General features: G+C 39.2%; 1 protein-coding gene across 3 annotated transcripts in view; it reads right to left on the bottom strand.

The window, feature by feature from the left end:
- Positions 1–13,280, bottom strand: part of chp2 (calcineurin-like EF-hand protein 2) — a 45,029-nt gene that overhangs the window by 11,276 nt on the left and 20,473 nt on the right. The window lies entirely within an intron of this gene.

The raw sequence follows: 13,280 nt of genomic DNA, 5'->3' as shown, positions 1-13,280 counted from the left end.
TTTCTTAGGATTAGGCAACAAAACTACTTGGTTAGGTTTAGGCAACAACACTACTTGGTTAGGTTTAGGCAACAACACTACCAAGTTGGGTTTAGGACTAGATCGAGATGGCGGTCGGCGTGCTTCCAGTTTGGAGACGCAGTATGACGGAGTATTCCTAACCTTATTCATTAGCGCACTTTGGTAACACACAGCCCTGCCTTTTGCTAGATTATTGACAGTTGTGCTGAAGTGTAAAATATATAATAGAACCTGAACTCAGCTGTTGATGACTTTGTTGTCCTCCCACTTTTGGGACTCAAGTCTAATAAGTGATTCTCAGATATTAAAGGTAGATACTATGATGAATGTCCTCTCAGGTTTAATATGTGTTAGAGGACTGTGTGACTGGTTGTACTGGTCAGCTCCCAGTGTGACCATGTAGTAGGCTACAGACTCATTTTCTGTCTGCGTAAAAAGGCTGAAAATTCATCTCGTTAAAACCTATTTTCTTTTTTTTTTTGGAGAAAGTATGTGGAGAATGTGGTTATATAACTGTGCCATTGTTTCCAGAGACAAATGAGAGGTGACGCTCTGCAGTCCGACTCCTAGCAGCAGAGAGAGACGGAGAGGAGGAGGAACATCCCACTGAGACCAGCCAGACTGGTAATGAGAGGGAAAATTACTCCACGGGAGACAAAGAAATACAGAGAAACGACTGCATGAGGGACATGTTGCCCTCCCAAACATATCTCAACATCTCACCTTTCCCCTCGGCGCCACCATCAGGCCAACATCCACTTGGTTGGGTTTAGGCAACAAAACTACTTGGTTGGGTTTAGGTCAGGGGTCCTTTAACTCCTCTTCAGTGGCTCCCTGTGGATTTATAAAAATGGAAATGAATAATTGTTTTTTGTTTATATTTTCATTTTTATTTATCATTGTTGTAGGTCTATGGTACGACGGTACGACGGAGTATTAGGGCCACATTGAGGGAAAAAATAAATCTGAGATTATGAGAATAAAGTCATAATTTTAAGTGTTATTCTCTTTTTTTCTCGTAAAGTTATGACTTTATTCTCGTAATATTACGACTTTTTTTCTCGCGAAGTTATGACTTTATACTCGCAATATTATTATTTTTTTCTCGTGAAGTTATGACTTTATTCCCGTAATATTACAACTTTTTTTCTCGTAATATTCTGACTTTATTGTGTAAATCTCAGATGTGTTTTCCCTCAATGTGGCCCTGATACTCCGTAGTACATTTGCACTTTGGCTTTGGCTTTCTCGGACACTTTCTCTTTAAAAAAGATATTCTAATAATAAACGTCTGAATGAAGCAGTAAAAGTGAGCCGACCCAGGCTGACCCGGGCCGGACTGAAACAGGGATTTCCAGCGCCTGACGTGACTCTTGATGTCTTTGTTCGGGAGTCTCCGGCTGCACAGGAAACTCTTGCATTGAGTGATTTATTGATGTGAAAGCTGCACAACAACAATGAAGTCGGTGACTAATGAGCAGCGACGCCTCGTTCACTTTCAGTATTGTGACAGTAAGGTGACATCAGGTATTCCCCGTGTCACCTGTGTACACACACACACACAAACACACCTGTTGATTGTATAACAGTGATTCTGGTAAATAACATTTCACCGTGTTGCATTTCACCGCTAATCCGTCATGAACTCGTAGGGTTTAGTTTCAGAATTACTAATGCGGATGTGAAGTGAAGCCGCTGCCAAAGAAAGTAATGAAACCCTGCAGACTGTCAGTTCATTGAAATGTTTCTGTCAACGACCTTCGTCAGACATCAGACTCACAGAAACATCTTTATACCAGAGACGGGCTGAATGAGGGGCTGCTTGTTGTTGCTCGTGTTTGAAGTTTACAGCCGTCTGTAGAGTTTCACGTCTTTAAGGACGATGTCCATCTGTCAGTCGCTGCACCAGTTCACACTTAAATGTCTCAACGACTAACGGACGGATTGTGATGAAATGTGGTTCATACATTCATGTTCCCCTCAGGATGAACTCTAATAACTTTGGTGACTTTTAATCTAGGTCAACATTTTAAAACTAAACTAAACATGTTAAACATTATCTGCTAAGCATTAGCATTGTTTAGCTAAAAATACAGTACAGCCTCACAAAGCTGCTAACGTGACCGTAGACTCATAGCCTTGTTTCATTAAATATACATGTTTTGTTGTCAGACGTATAAACATTTTATTTTATTATTTTATTCTTATTATATTGTTGGTCATTGGTGCTTTCATATATATTTATAATAACGCAACTTGCGATTCTTAGGTTGTAGTGAGCTCAGTTTTAAAGCTAGAGTGAAGATCCTGGTATCATATGAAACTATAAACCTGATGAATCCATCGGTACCAACCAGGTCAGACTAGCTGCTCATGAAGGAGGTTAAATAACGCTCTGAACTTACGCTAAACTTTAGCAAGGAAAAAATGAATTGACCTTTTTGGCCTGTTGGAATTGAAACAAGCTGAAAACAACATCTGATATTGTGACTTTAAAAGGTGTGAATGGTTTAGCAAAGAGATCAAGCAGATATGGAGAAACAATTGCAGGTTTGTGTCCAATGTAAATGTAATATTCACTCTTCTTTTAGCTCTGTTTTGGTCTCCATCAACTCCTGAGTCGCCCACTGTATGCCATTTTTTTTTTTTAAGTTTATTGTTTAAATGTATTTTTCTCTGAAATGTTGCAAGAAGTAAAGTTGCACCAAATAGATTCAAACAAAGCACCTCTAAATTGTTCTTAAAAGAGTACTTGACTGGTTTAACACCGTCAGACTCATGATGGACAGTCAAACATTCTTCTTCCTCGTCAAAACCCGGCGCCTACATTGCCCACAATGCAACTGAGCCACCAACAGTTGGGTTGGAGGTTTGATTCAATGTTAGTAAGACAAATGGATCTTTAATTGAGCATTAATCACATAACCGACTGATGTCTTGTCAGGTAATAGAGCAAAGTGGTATTTCTGTGAAACAGTCACCTTCACTCAGCGGTTTCAATATCAAACAACTTCCTGCTTCTAGTCGAGCTTCCTCATAGTGACCCTTTCCTGCCGGATCACGCCGGGCCTCGGCGGTGTTTTTGGGACATTGTTCTCCGGAGACCTTCATCTCGGATATAGTGAAACTAAAGCAGATAATCATCTCTTTAAAGAAATATCTTATTTCTGATCTGGCTTTATAGTTTACCGATTGAAAAAGCCCCGAGGCCTCTTCCTCCTCCTCCTCCTCCTCCTCCGCCGCCACCTTCTTCCTCTTCCTCCTGCTCATTCCTGGGAGTTTCCAGTTAACGCTGATCCCTAAACGGGTTTCTGATTTCTTAACAGTAAAACATCAGATTTACTGTAAGTACTTAAAAAAGTTAAACTTGATAAAGCTGGCTCGCCGCTGACTCACCGGCCTCTGAGGACAATCCCATTACGGCTGATACCAGGTCCCTTGACTTGATGGAGGGGGTAAGAAACATAAACAAAAGGAATTTAAGGTTGTATTTTGGTTTCATTTAGTAAGAACGATACAAACATTTTATTCTCAAACTAATTTGACTTTAAAAATGACTTTAATTTGGATTGCATGCATTTCATATTTGCATTGCATTGCATTTTCGCACCATTTTTAGCTTGTAACTTTACATTTTTCTTCTTATTAACTTAAGATTTAATTTAATTTAATTAAATTAAATTACATTTTTGTAATTAATTTTTAGCTTGTAACTTTACATTTTTCTTGTTATAAACTTACAATTTTATTTATCTAATTAAATTAAATTAAATTTTTAGTCTGTAACTTTACATGTTTCTTGTTAACTAAACCTACAATTTTATTTTATTTAAGTAAATTCAATTCAATTCAATTTTTTGCATCCATTTTTAGCTCGTTAATTTAAATTTTTCATGTTATAAACTAAAAATTTTATTTTATCTAATTAAACTAAATTTTTAGTCTGTAATTTTACATTTTTCTTGTTAACCAAACTTAAAATGTTATTATACAAATTTTAATTTAATTACATTTTTGTATTTAATTGTTTAGCCTGTAACTTTACATTTTTCTTGTTAACTTAACTTAAAATTGTATTTTATTTTATTAAATTTAATTACATTTTTGCATGCATTTTTAGCCTGTAACATATTTCTTGTCAACTAAACTTAAAGAAGTTAAATGTTTAATTTCATTTATTGCATTTTTTTTAAATTTTTGCTGTTTTGCAAATCGGCACGATGTGCTCAGATATCACACTTACAAAAACAGCAAACTGTCTTTGCACCGTCCTCCACTTGAGGGTGAATCCAATCTTTAAACTCACTCTCTTTGTCCCAGTCTTTGTTGTTCTTCTTGCCATATTTCGCCACGTACCGGGCATAGTTAGCTAAGATTTGTCTCACAACAACACTCGTGAGTGGCGGCGGTGGCGGCTGCGGCGGCTGCGGCGGCTGCGGCGGCTGCGGCTGCGGCGGCGGCGGCGGGGAGGGAAGGGGCGGAGGGATCTGGGTTGTGTACGGATCTTTCAACAGGACAAAGTAGACCGGTACAGAGCAGAGAGACAGGAGCCCAAATAAGAAACTACACTTTAGAAATAAGCCCAACAAAAACACAACCCGAAACTACCAACATTAGTAATCGACTCTTCAGGAAAACAATCTCAAAGTCGGTTATAAAAAGCCGACTTGGCAACTCTGCAGAGAAGACGTAGAGCAAAACACGTCTTTAAAAGGTTGCATTCGATAAAGAAGGATGCTCTGTGGAACAAGAGTGAAAACTGAGTGAAAGAAAAGACTCCTCTGAAACAGACGCCGACACACTGACTCACTTTCTGCATCTTTGTAGTCTGAAAACTAAATCTAAGTGTGGACCGGCTGGTTCCACCGATCTGCCTGAACACATAAATCAGAGAATCAGAGGAGAAAGCTCAGCAGTCTCTGGTCTTAATTTTGAATTTCCCTCGAGGAAGAAATTCCTGACGGTACGACGACTAATCTGGTTCAGATAAAGATTAAAGTAGGAGAGAAACCAGACCAGAGTCCTTCCTCTGTAAAGGAGAAACGAGTCCAAACAGCAGCGATGATTCAGGAGACTCTCTAGGAACGGCTGTGGGGGTGGGGAGGGAGCATGTTCTTCACTGGTTACCTTCTCACAGTAACGTTAGCCTCAGGATGTGTTCACACTACGAGCGACACAGCGACAGGCTACGAGTCAAACTGATTCCAGACATTTGTTGCTGCGTGTTGTGCTAAAAATCAAAGTTGAGCATAACCAATCAGGTTTTGTTTCACCATTTCCGGTCCCCGTCTCTCTCCCCACTATTCCTGTTATGTTCCATCTAAAAGAAAAGTCCGTCAGCCAGTTCCCAGTGCTATTTAAAGGGACTATTTGTAACTTTCAGAAATGCTTATTAACAGCGACACCTGTGGCCGTTAAGTCAATGAAAGTCAGCGTCAGGCTCGCGCTTGCTCGCTGTAAATAGACATGAAGGAGCATCGCTCAACACAGTGAGGAGACACACGTCAGCTAAAAGCACAATATCACTCTATATTTCAGCTGCTTGGCAGTAATGTTAGCTGACCAGACGAAGGTCTCTCCATGAATCACTGCTGATCCTAGTGTTGGCTTTTCCGGGGGTACATTTATACGCTTAAAAAGTTACAAACAGTCCCTTTAAAGGATAACATCTGTATTTTTTAACATAAAAACATGAAAGTGTCTCTCTAGAGCCAGAGTTTGGTTTGTCTGTTCTGGGCTACTGTAGAAACATGGAGGACTCAGTGAAGAGGAGCCGCTCCCTATGTAGATATGAAAGGCTCATACTAAGCTAATGAAAACACAACGATTCTTAGTTTCAGGTGATTTTACACTAATGAAAACATACTTATGAATATTATATTCCATTTCTGCTAATAGATCCTCCCAAATGTTAAACACTGGTCCTTTAAAATGACAAAAATATGTTATTCACTTCTCTCCAGAGCGACACACACAAACGTTTTCTGATCTGACCCCACTACGGTGAAGGTTCGGCTACATTTAGGCATAAAAACGACTCCAGTTTAAGGTTAGAGAGCTGTTGTGGTTAAAAGACACCAGAGTGGACTGTTGGTTAGAAACAGGAAGTGGTCTCCGACATCCAGCCTCCTCTCTGTTGCTCTATAACAATGTCAAACCATTTCTCCTTTTGGTCATAAATCCTCCGGCGTTGACACTTGGACGTAAACATATTTTGCGGAAACATTTTTCTCTCATCTCCCAGAAACATTCAGATGATGGGAAATAATTCCTGCCAGCTTATCGACAGGTTGGAGATCATCTGAATTACTCAGATTCGACCGAGCGACTCTGAAATCTGCAGCGTTGAAGGGAATCTACTGAGTGTGTTATCGTGGGACTTCCTGGTGGCTTCCTGTTTTTGTTTTCGGTCGAGGGTTGATGGAGCCGGGCTGATAAAGTTTGGTACTGACGGGACGTGCAGCTGAATACTTTATATATGGAGGGAAACTCCGGTAAGAGAGTTTCATTCCAGAGTGACACCTCTGTTATCTGCGGACGATCTCTGGGAGTTTTACTGAAGTTATTATTACAGGACAAACAAGAACACGTGATTCATCTGGTTCATCTGGTGCTTTTCAGCAATCTGCACACATCTCTCTCTGCTGAAGTGAAACGAAAGATTTGAATGACTCGTCTCTTTACGGACAGGAGGAGGAATGTGTCCCAAACAGTTTAAACGTAACATGAAAGGAAGATTTTAAAGATTAATACGTAAAAGAAGAAAATAACTAAATGGCAGAGAGTCATAAAACGTGCAGTTCAGTCAAAGAACGTGTATTGATAAAGAAGTTAATGGTTCATTCCATTGCAACGTCAACGCCCAGCAGCAGAGCTACGCTTCCACCATTTTGGACTGAAAGAGACTACCAGTCGCCAGTAAAACGTCCGCCTACAAAGAGACGTACAAAAGTAAAACTAAATTATTTTTTATTCTATTGTTACATTCTACCGATATGACCTGTGTTGAACAATGAAATATTATAAATATAATAAGTGTTTTCAGTCCAAAATGGCGGCAGGAAGGAGTTTATGTTTTCACCGGCGTTGGTTTGTTGGTTGGTTGGTTGGTTGGTTTGTTGGTTTGTTGGTTTGTTGGTTTGTTGGTTGGCTTGTTGGCTTGTTGGCTTGTTGGCTTGTTGGTTGGTTTGTTGGTTGGCTTGTTGGTTGGTTTGTTGGTTGGCTTGTTGGCTTGTTGGCTTGTTGGCTTGTTGGTTGGTTTGTTGGTTGGCTTGTTGGTTGGTTTGTTGGTTTGTTGGTTGGTTGGTTGGTTGGTTGGTTGGTTTGTTGGTTGGCTTGTTGGTTAGTTTGTTGGTTGGTTGGTTGGTTGGTTGGTTTGTTGGTTTGTTGGTTTGTTGGTTGGTTGGTTGGTTGGTTGGTTGGTTTGGTTGGTTTGGTTGTCAAAAAAAGCAGCGTAGTTTCGTGTCTTTGTTTCTGAACTCTTTGGTTCAGTCTCTGTAGAAGTAAATCAGATGTGCTCAGCCGGATATTTTTGGGTGATGGATCGTCTTTTTGTGGTTTTCTACAGAGAAGTGGTCAAAATACACAACCGTTGTACGGCTTAAATATTACTGTGATGAAACATCAATCATCTAATATCAGCTGTGTAACCTTGGATTTACTGATTAGCACTGTAGTTTAAACGATTTATACAAATTTCAACAGATATACAATGAGTTAATAATCCCAAAACTCTGTATTCTGTTAATATTCGGTTTAGTTTACAAAAATCATTTCTACCTTTACCATTAATGGACATTGTGTGTTTTAAAAAACATAAATATTACAGATGTTTTTGGGGGTTTGAATTTAAATCATTCCCACCATAAACAGGCCACATGTTGAGAACGATGTCCTGGGTTTAATGTTGTTTTAATAACAGTAAGGTGCTTAATAGTTATATAACTCTATTGAGTGAACCATGTTGTGTACTAATTCTCCCATAGGGAACTAGATTCATAACTTCGAGTGGTGATTTGTGATGTCATAATGAAACTTTTATATCTAAAGTCCGACATTTAAAACCATATATGATAATATTACGGTTATTAATATCCAACAAGTTCTCATCCTACTTCTCCCACGTCACTTTTTGGTCGCAGTAAACACGTGCTAAATGTTGTGAATCAAACAAAAACACTTAGCTGAGGTTTATGCATCAAAACCACGATAGTTAAGTTCAGAAACAAACATCGTGGTTGGGCTTAAAAATACGACGTTTATACAGTGAAAATGTGACTCGATGTTGTGATGACGGGACGCGAATGAACATCTGATTGTAACGTGAAAGTGAAATGGGACATCAACCACTCTTCAACTAGTCCTAAAATACCCAGAATTCATTTCATTCCAAGATGTGACATCACTAAGCTAAAAATCCCCACAAGAGGAAGAGAGATAAACACTTGATGATGATGAGCACTTCCTGTTTGTTTCTGCTGCTCGCAGGATGTTTATCCCATCGTGGAATTTATATTGTTATATTCACTGACTGTTTGTGTCGGTCACTTCCTGTCACTCGGGTTCGTTCTGGAAAATCCGACTAACAAGCTGACAACCAGAAGAATCAGCAGTCGGACACAAACTGATCCCACAATCAGTCACGCAGAGTCACGCTGACGTCAGCTGTGATCGCTGCTGGTGACGTCATCGGAGCGCCAAAGTAAACACTGATCTCAGTTTCTATCGAAGAGTCAGAGGAATCTAAATAAAGTAATAATTCACTCACTACAGAGAGAAGATCTGAATCACAACCAAAACAAATGAACCTCTGTAGAGCTGTGAAATGATATAAATATATATATATATATATATATAATTAAATAAATATATATATATATATATATAATATGTAGGGCTGTAGAGTATCTGAGAAAAAGGGATATTTAGCTAAAAGCTGCAGAGTTTCTGTGGTTAACATCTGCACTCTGAAGAGAAGGAAAACACAAAATGTGTTATACAATAGTTATTATTGATCACATTTTTATGTAGACGGCTATTTTTTAAAAAATAATTATACTTCTACAGAGAAAGATGCAGAATAAAAGTTATGATTGTGAATTAAAAAGTCCCGCGAATACACAAGTGACGCAAATTTTTGCGAGTTCGAGTCGCGCCGTTCATGGTGAACTTGCGTCTTTTCGCCTCTTTGCATTGACTTTGTATGTAATCACAAATCAAAACGTTTGCTTTGCTTTATTTATATAATTCTTTTGTTTAAATTTATTATCTATGATTTTTTTATTTTATTTTGTTTTATTTTTATATTTTTTTTCTTCACTTGTATCTGTCACAATTGTCACAACTGTTATTACCTCCGTCAAGGCCGGAGGCCTAGGAAGGAGGTTATGTTTTCACCGGCGTTGGTTTGTTGGTTTGTTGGTTGGTTGGTTGGTTGGTTGGTTGGCTTGTTGGCTTGTTGGTTGGTTGGTTGGTTGGTTTGTTGGTTGGTTGGTTGGTTTGCTGGTTGGTCGGTTGGTTGGTTGGCTTGTTGGCTTGTCGGTTTGTTGATTGGTTGGTTGGTTGGTTGGTTGGTTGGTTGGTTGGTTGGTTGGCTTGTTGGCTTGTTGGTTGGTTGGTTGGTTGGTTGGTTGGTTGGTTGGTCGGTTTGTCGGTTGGTTGGTTGGCTTGTTGATTTGTTGGTTGGTTTGTTGGTTGGCTTGTTGGTTGGTTGGTTGGTTGGCTTGTTGGTTGGTTGGTTGGTTGGTTGGTTGGTTGGTTGGTTGGTTGGTTGGTTGGTTGGTTTGTTGGTTGGTTGGTTGGTTTGTCGGTTGGTTTGTTGGTTGGTTGGTTGGTTGGTTTTGTTGGTTGGTTTGTTGGTTTGTTGGTTGGTTTGTTGGTTGGTTTGTTTGTTGGTTTGTTGGTTGGTTTGTTGGTTGGTTTGTTGGTTGGTTTGTTGGTTTGTTGGTTGGTTTGTTGGTTGGTTTGTTGGTTTGTAGGATTACTCTAAAAGTCTGCGATGGATTTGAATGATATTTTTTGAAAAAAAGGAAAAACTCAATCTGAGTTTACAATTTGCTCGTGGTTTAAATGCGCCATAATGCCACACTTTGAAAATACTACGGTGGCGTATTAGGAACAGAATAAATTAACTGCAACGCCAGGGGAGGGGGGTAATATCTAGAGAAATAACTTTGAATTTATGAAATGAAAAAAAATGGATATTCTCTGAGATTATAAAGTCAAAGACGAGTCAGCTGCTTCAGTTTATCACAAACATTCAGCACATCTGGAGGTTGGTGGTTTTCACTGGACAGGACGAGGATGAAACACTAACAACCCGAAACTTAACGAAAGATAAATGAAGTGTTAATGGCGGTAATTATGTCTCATCTAAGTGTGATGATAAACACATTATTTAAATTATGTCTCATCTAACTGTGATGATTAACACATTATTCAGAACAATGAGTGTTGTAATAGTTTTTATGAGGACATTTCCTTCAGCGGGTTTTCCCATAAAAGCCTCCGTCGTGTAAAATCAGGTTGTTCAGATGTTTCCTGTCATCCGGAGAAAAATTAAATAAACACGATAAACAAACCGCGTTAACGTCATTATGAGTAATCTTCCTGTTTCCTGATTCCAGTGATTCAGCATCTCACTGATTTTAACTCCACGTGCATAACTTAATGCTATAAATACAATAAAAGACAAAATGTGGTTTAGTGTTTTATCTTGTTTCTTTTGACATCACTTTAGATTTGATTAAAAAATATTAATCTTATTTATAATCTGTGAAATGTGTGACGGAGTATTAGGGCCACATTAATGTGGAAAAAAATCGGAGATTTCGAGAAAAAAGTCATAAAATTACGAGATAATTAGTCAATGTGTGAAAGCCAAAGTGTTTCCATCCTTTACTGGATGTGTAGTTTAACATGCTGGATTTAACATGTGAGTGTGCAGGTCGTATCCACGCTGACCCTCCAACGTTTTAGACTCTCTGAGGTTTGTTTTGGTTGACGGATACGGAACGGATATGACGTCACGTTACTCAGGCTACCACAATAAAAGCGGTAACTTCCTTCTACCTCCACATAGACTCAGATGAAGCAAATATATCGATTATGGCATTAAAACATCGATTTCAAAATTGTTGTTTTTTCCCACCTGTAATACCAGTTGGTTTGATTCTGCACGTTAACAGTAAGAAAATATGAAACAAATGCGTTAAACTGTCTCTCAGCGTGTCCACACAGGAAGAACATGCAACCAAAGAGAAATAAAAACAGCCTGCAGACTCACTGCTGCTCCTAATAATGATTTTATATCAACACATGTCCTCTTTTATGAGAACAGACTAAGTTCCTGATCACAGCTCTTGGTTTCGATAGAGAGTTTATTGGTTAAACTTCTCACAGATTTCTGGTTAATCATCAGACACACTGTGGAAAAACTACCTGCTACTTGTCGGTTCCTCCTTGCTGCTTGTCAGCCTGCGGTCACGAAGTCGCTGCCAGTATCATCATACCTGAGTAACGACATCAGCGCGGTGCAACTGAGACAACAACACTTTCACTAAGAACTACTTCCTCATATCAGTAACACTCGATCATTTAGTCACTGTCACAAACTGACTGGAGCTTCCAGGAATGCAGGAACACCAGCTTCAACGTGCAGCGGAGTGAAAGTGAAAGCATGTTATCACACTGAAGTCTGATAAACTGATAAGAACTTCATTAATGTGTCACACCCACACAGCAAACATCCAACTGAGTAAACAACAGAAAGCTCTCTGATGACAGATATTAAAAACAGGAACATGTCACTCGGCACCGAAACAAGACGACGCACGAAAAGAAAAGCTGCCTTCTTCCATTTAAACTGACTTTTTCAATTCAAGATTTTAGTTTTGGTACTTGGATTATGGCCATGAATCAAAATATAGAGAACATTTGGTTTATACACTCTGCTACGCCAACAACAACGGTCCAAACATCTCCATCATGAGAAACATGCTGCAGCTTCAGAGAAGATACCAAGTCAAACACGTACAGAAATCCAAAATCAAAACAACAGAAATGTGCTGCAAATTAAAAAACAGAAGTGCTGAAAGCCAAAACCAATCTATGAACAGAAAACACCGAAGGGATGCAAAGTCAGAAACACATAAACCCCGAAAACAAATGCAACAGAAAAAACAGAGCATATCCAGTCAACACAGACAAAGTCCTCCAGCAGCCTGGACTACGACGCCAGTTCAACATCTCCATGGTATCTCCTCCTTATCTGGCTTCACTAATCCTAACAAACGAGATCACGCTAAGCGGTCCTACGACGCTGGTTATCAACTCGGTAAATCAACCCAGGGTTTCTCAGTCTGGCTGTGAGCGCGTTCTCATGGAAGTCTACTGACTGCAGAGCGGTATATTTTACAAACTATAATATCTGACAAATACAAAGAAGTTAAACACGTAATCAGACTAGAAGTAACACAGTTGAAGCTGCCAAATGCAGGAAGGACAGCCGGTAAAAGAAAAAAAAATGCCGATGTGTGAATGCGTAAATAAACAGACTTATAATATCACTGATCCATCAGAAGCACGAGTAGATCTGACTAGAATGTCTTTGTGTATTCTGTGACTTTAACTACGATCGGCTCACTGACCTCTGATTGGTCAGTAGGAGGTGCTTTTATACAAATTGATCTCTTATCTGGAACATAACCTGCTCCGGAGCAGGTCAGCCGTTGTGCATCAGTTACCATGGCGATCTACCCCTCTGACCTCTAGGGGAAGCGCTCAGTGGAACAGTTTGATCTTTGACCCAAGAGAGAGAGAGAGACCAGACGAGAGACCAGACGAGAGGGTGTTCTTGAATAAAAGTGGAGTAAAGAGGCAACATAAAAAGGTACATATTGTTTTTTATATTTACGTAGCTTTTTTACATTTGCCTAAAATATGATATTATAATTCAACTTTCAGACCAAAGTTTATCCTCCAAAAGTTGTTTTATCTTCCGTTTGTCTTCACATCTTTGGAGCAAATTTTAACAAATCAAAATTTTAAATGCTAAATTCTTGCCAGAAAAAGAAATCGCAACCATTTATTTTATGACACAATAGAACTGTAGGGCAATGCATGCTGGGATACTTGTTCATGCACAAGTCAGCTCCAAAAGCATTCTGGATAAAATAGGCATTTGGTGCGTTTTTGTCTAAAAGGTGTAAATTTAATTGGGGCGTTACCGGAGGAAGAACGCTGACAGAGAAAGACCTTTT

Source organism: Sebastes umbrosus, chromosome 7 (genome assembly GCF_015220745.1).
Source record: "Sebastes umbrosus isolate fSebUmb1 chromosome 7, fSebUmb1.pri, whole genome shotgun sequence".
NCBI lineage: Eukaryota > Metazoa > Chordata > Actinopteri > Perciformes > Sebastidae > Sebastes > Sebastes umbrosus.
This window is presented reverse-complemented; position numbering and strand designations above follow the sequence as displayed.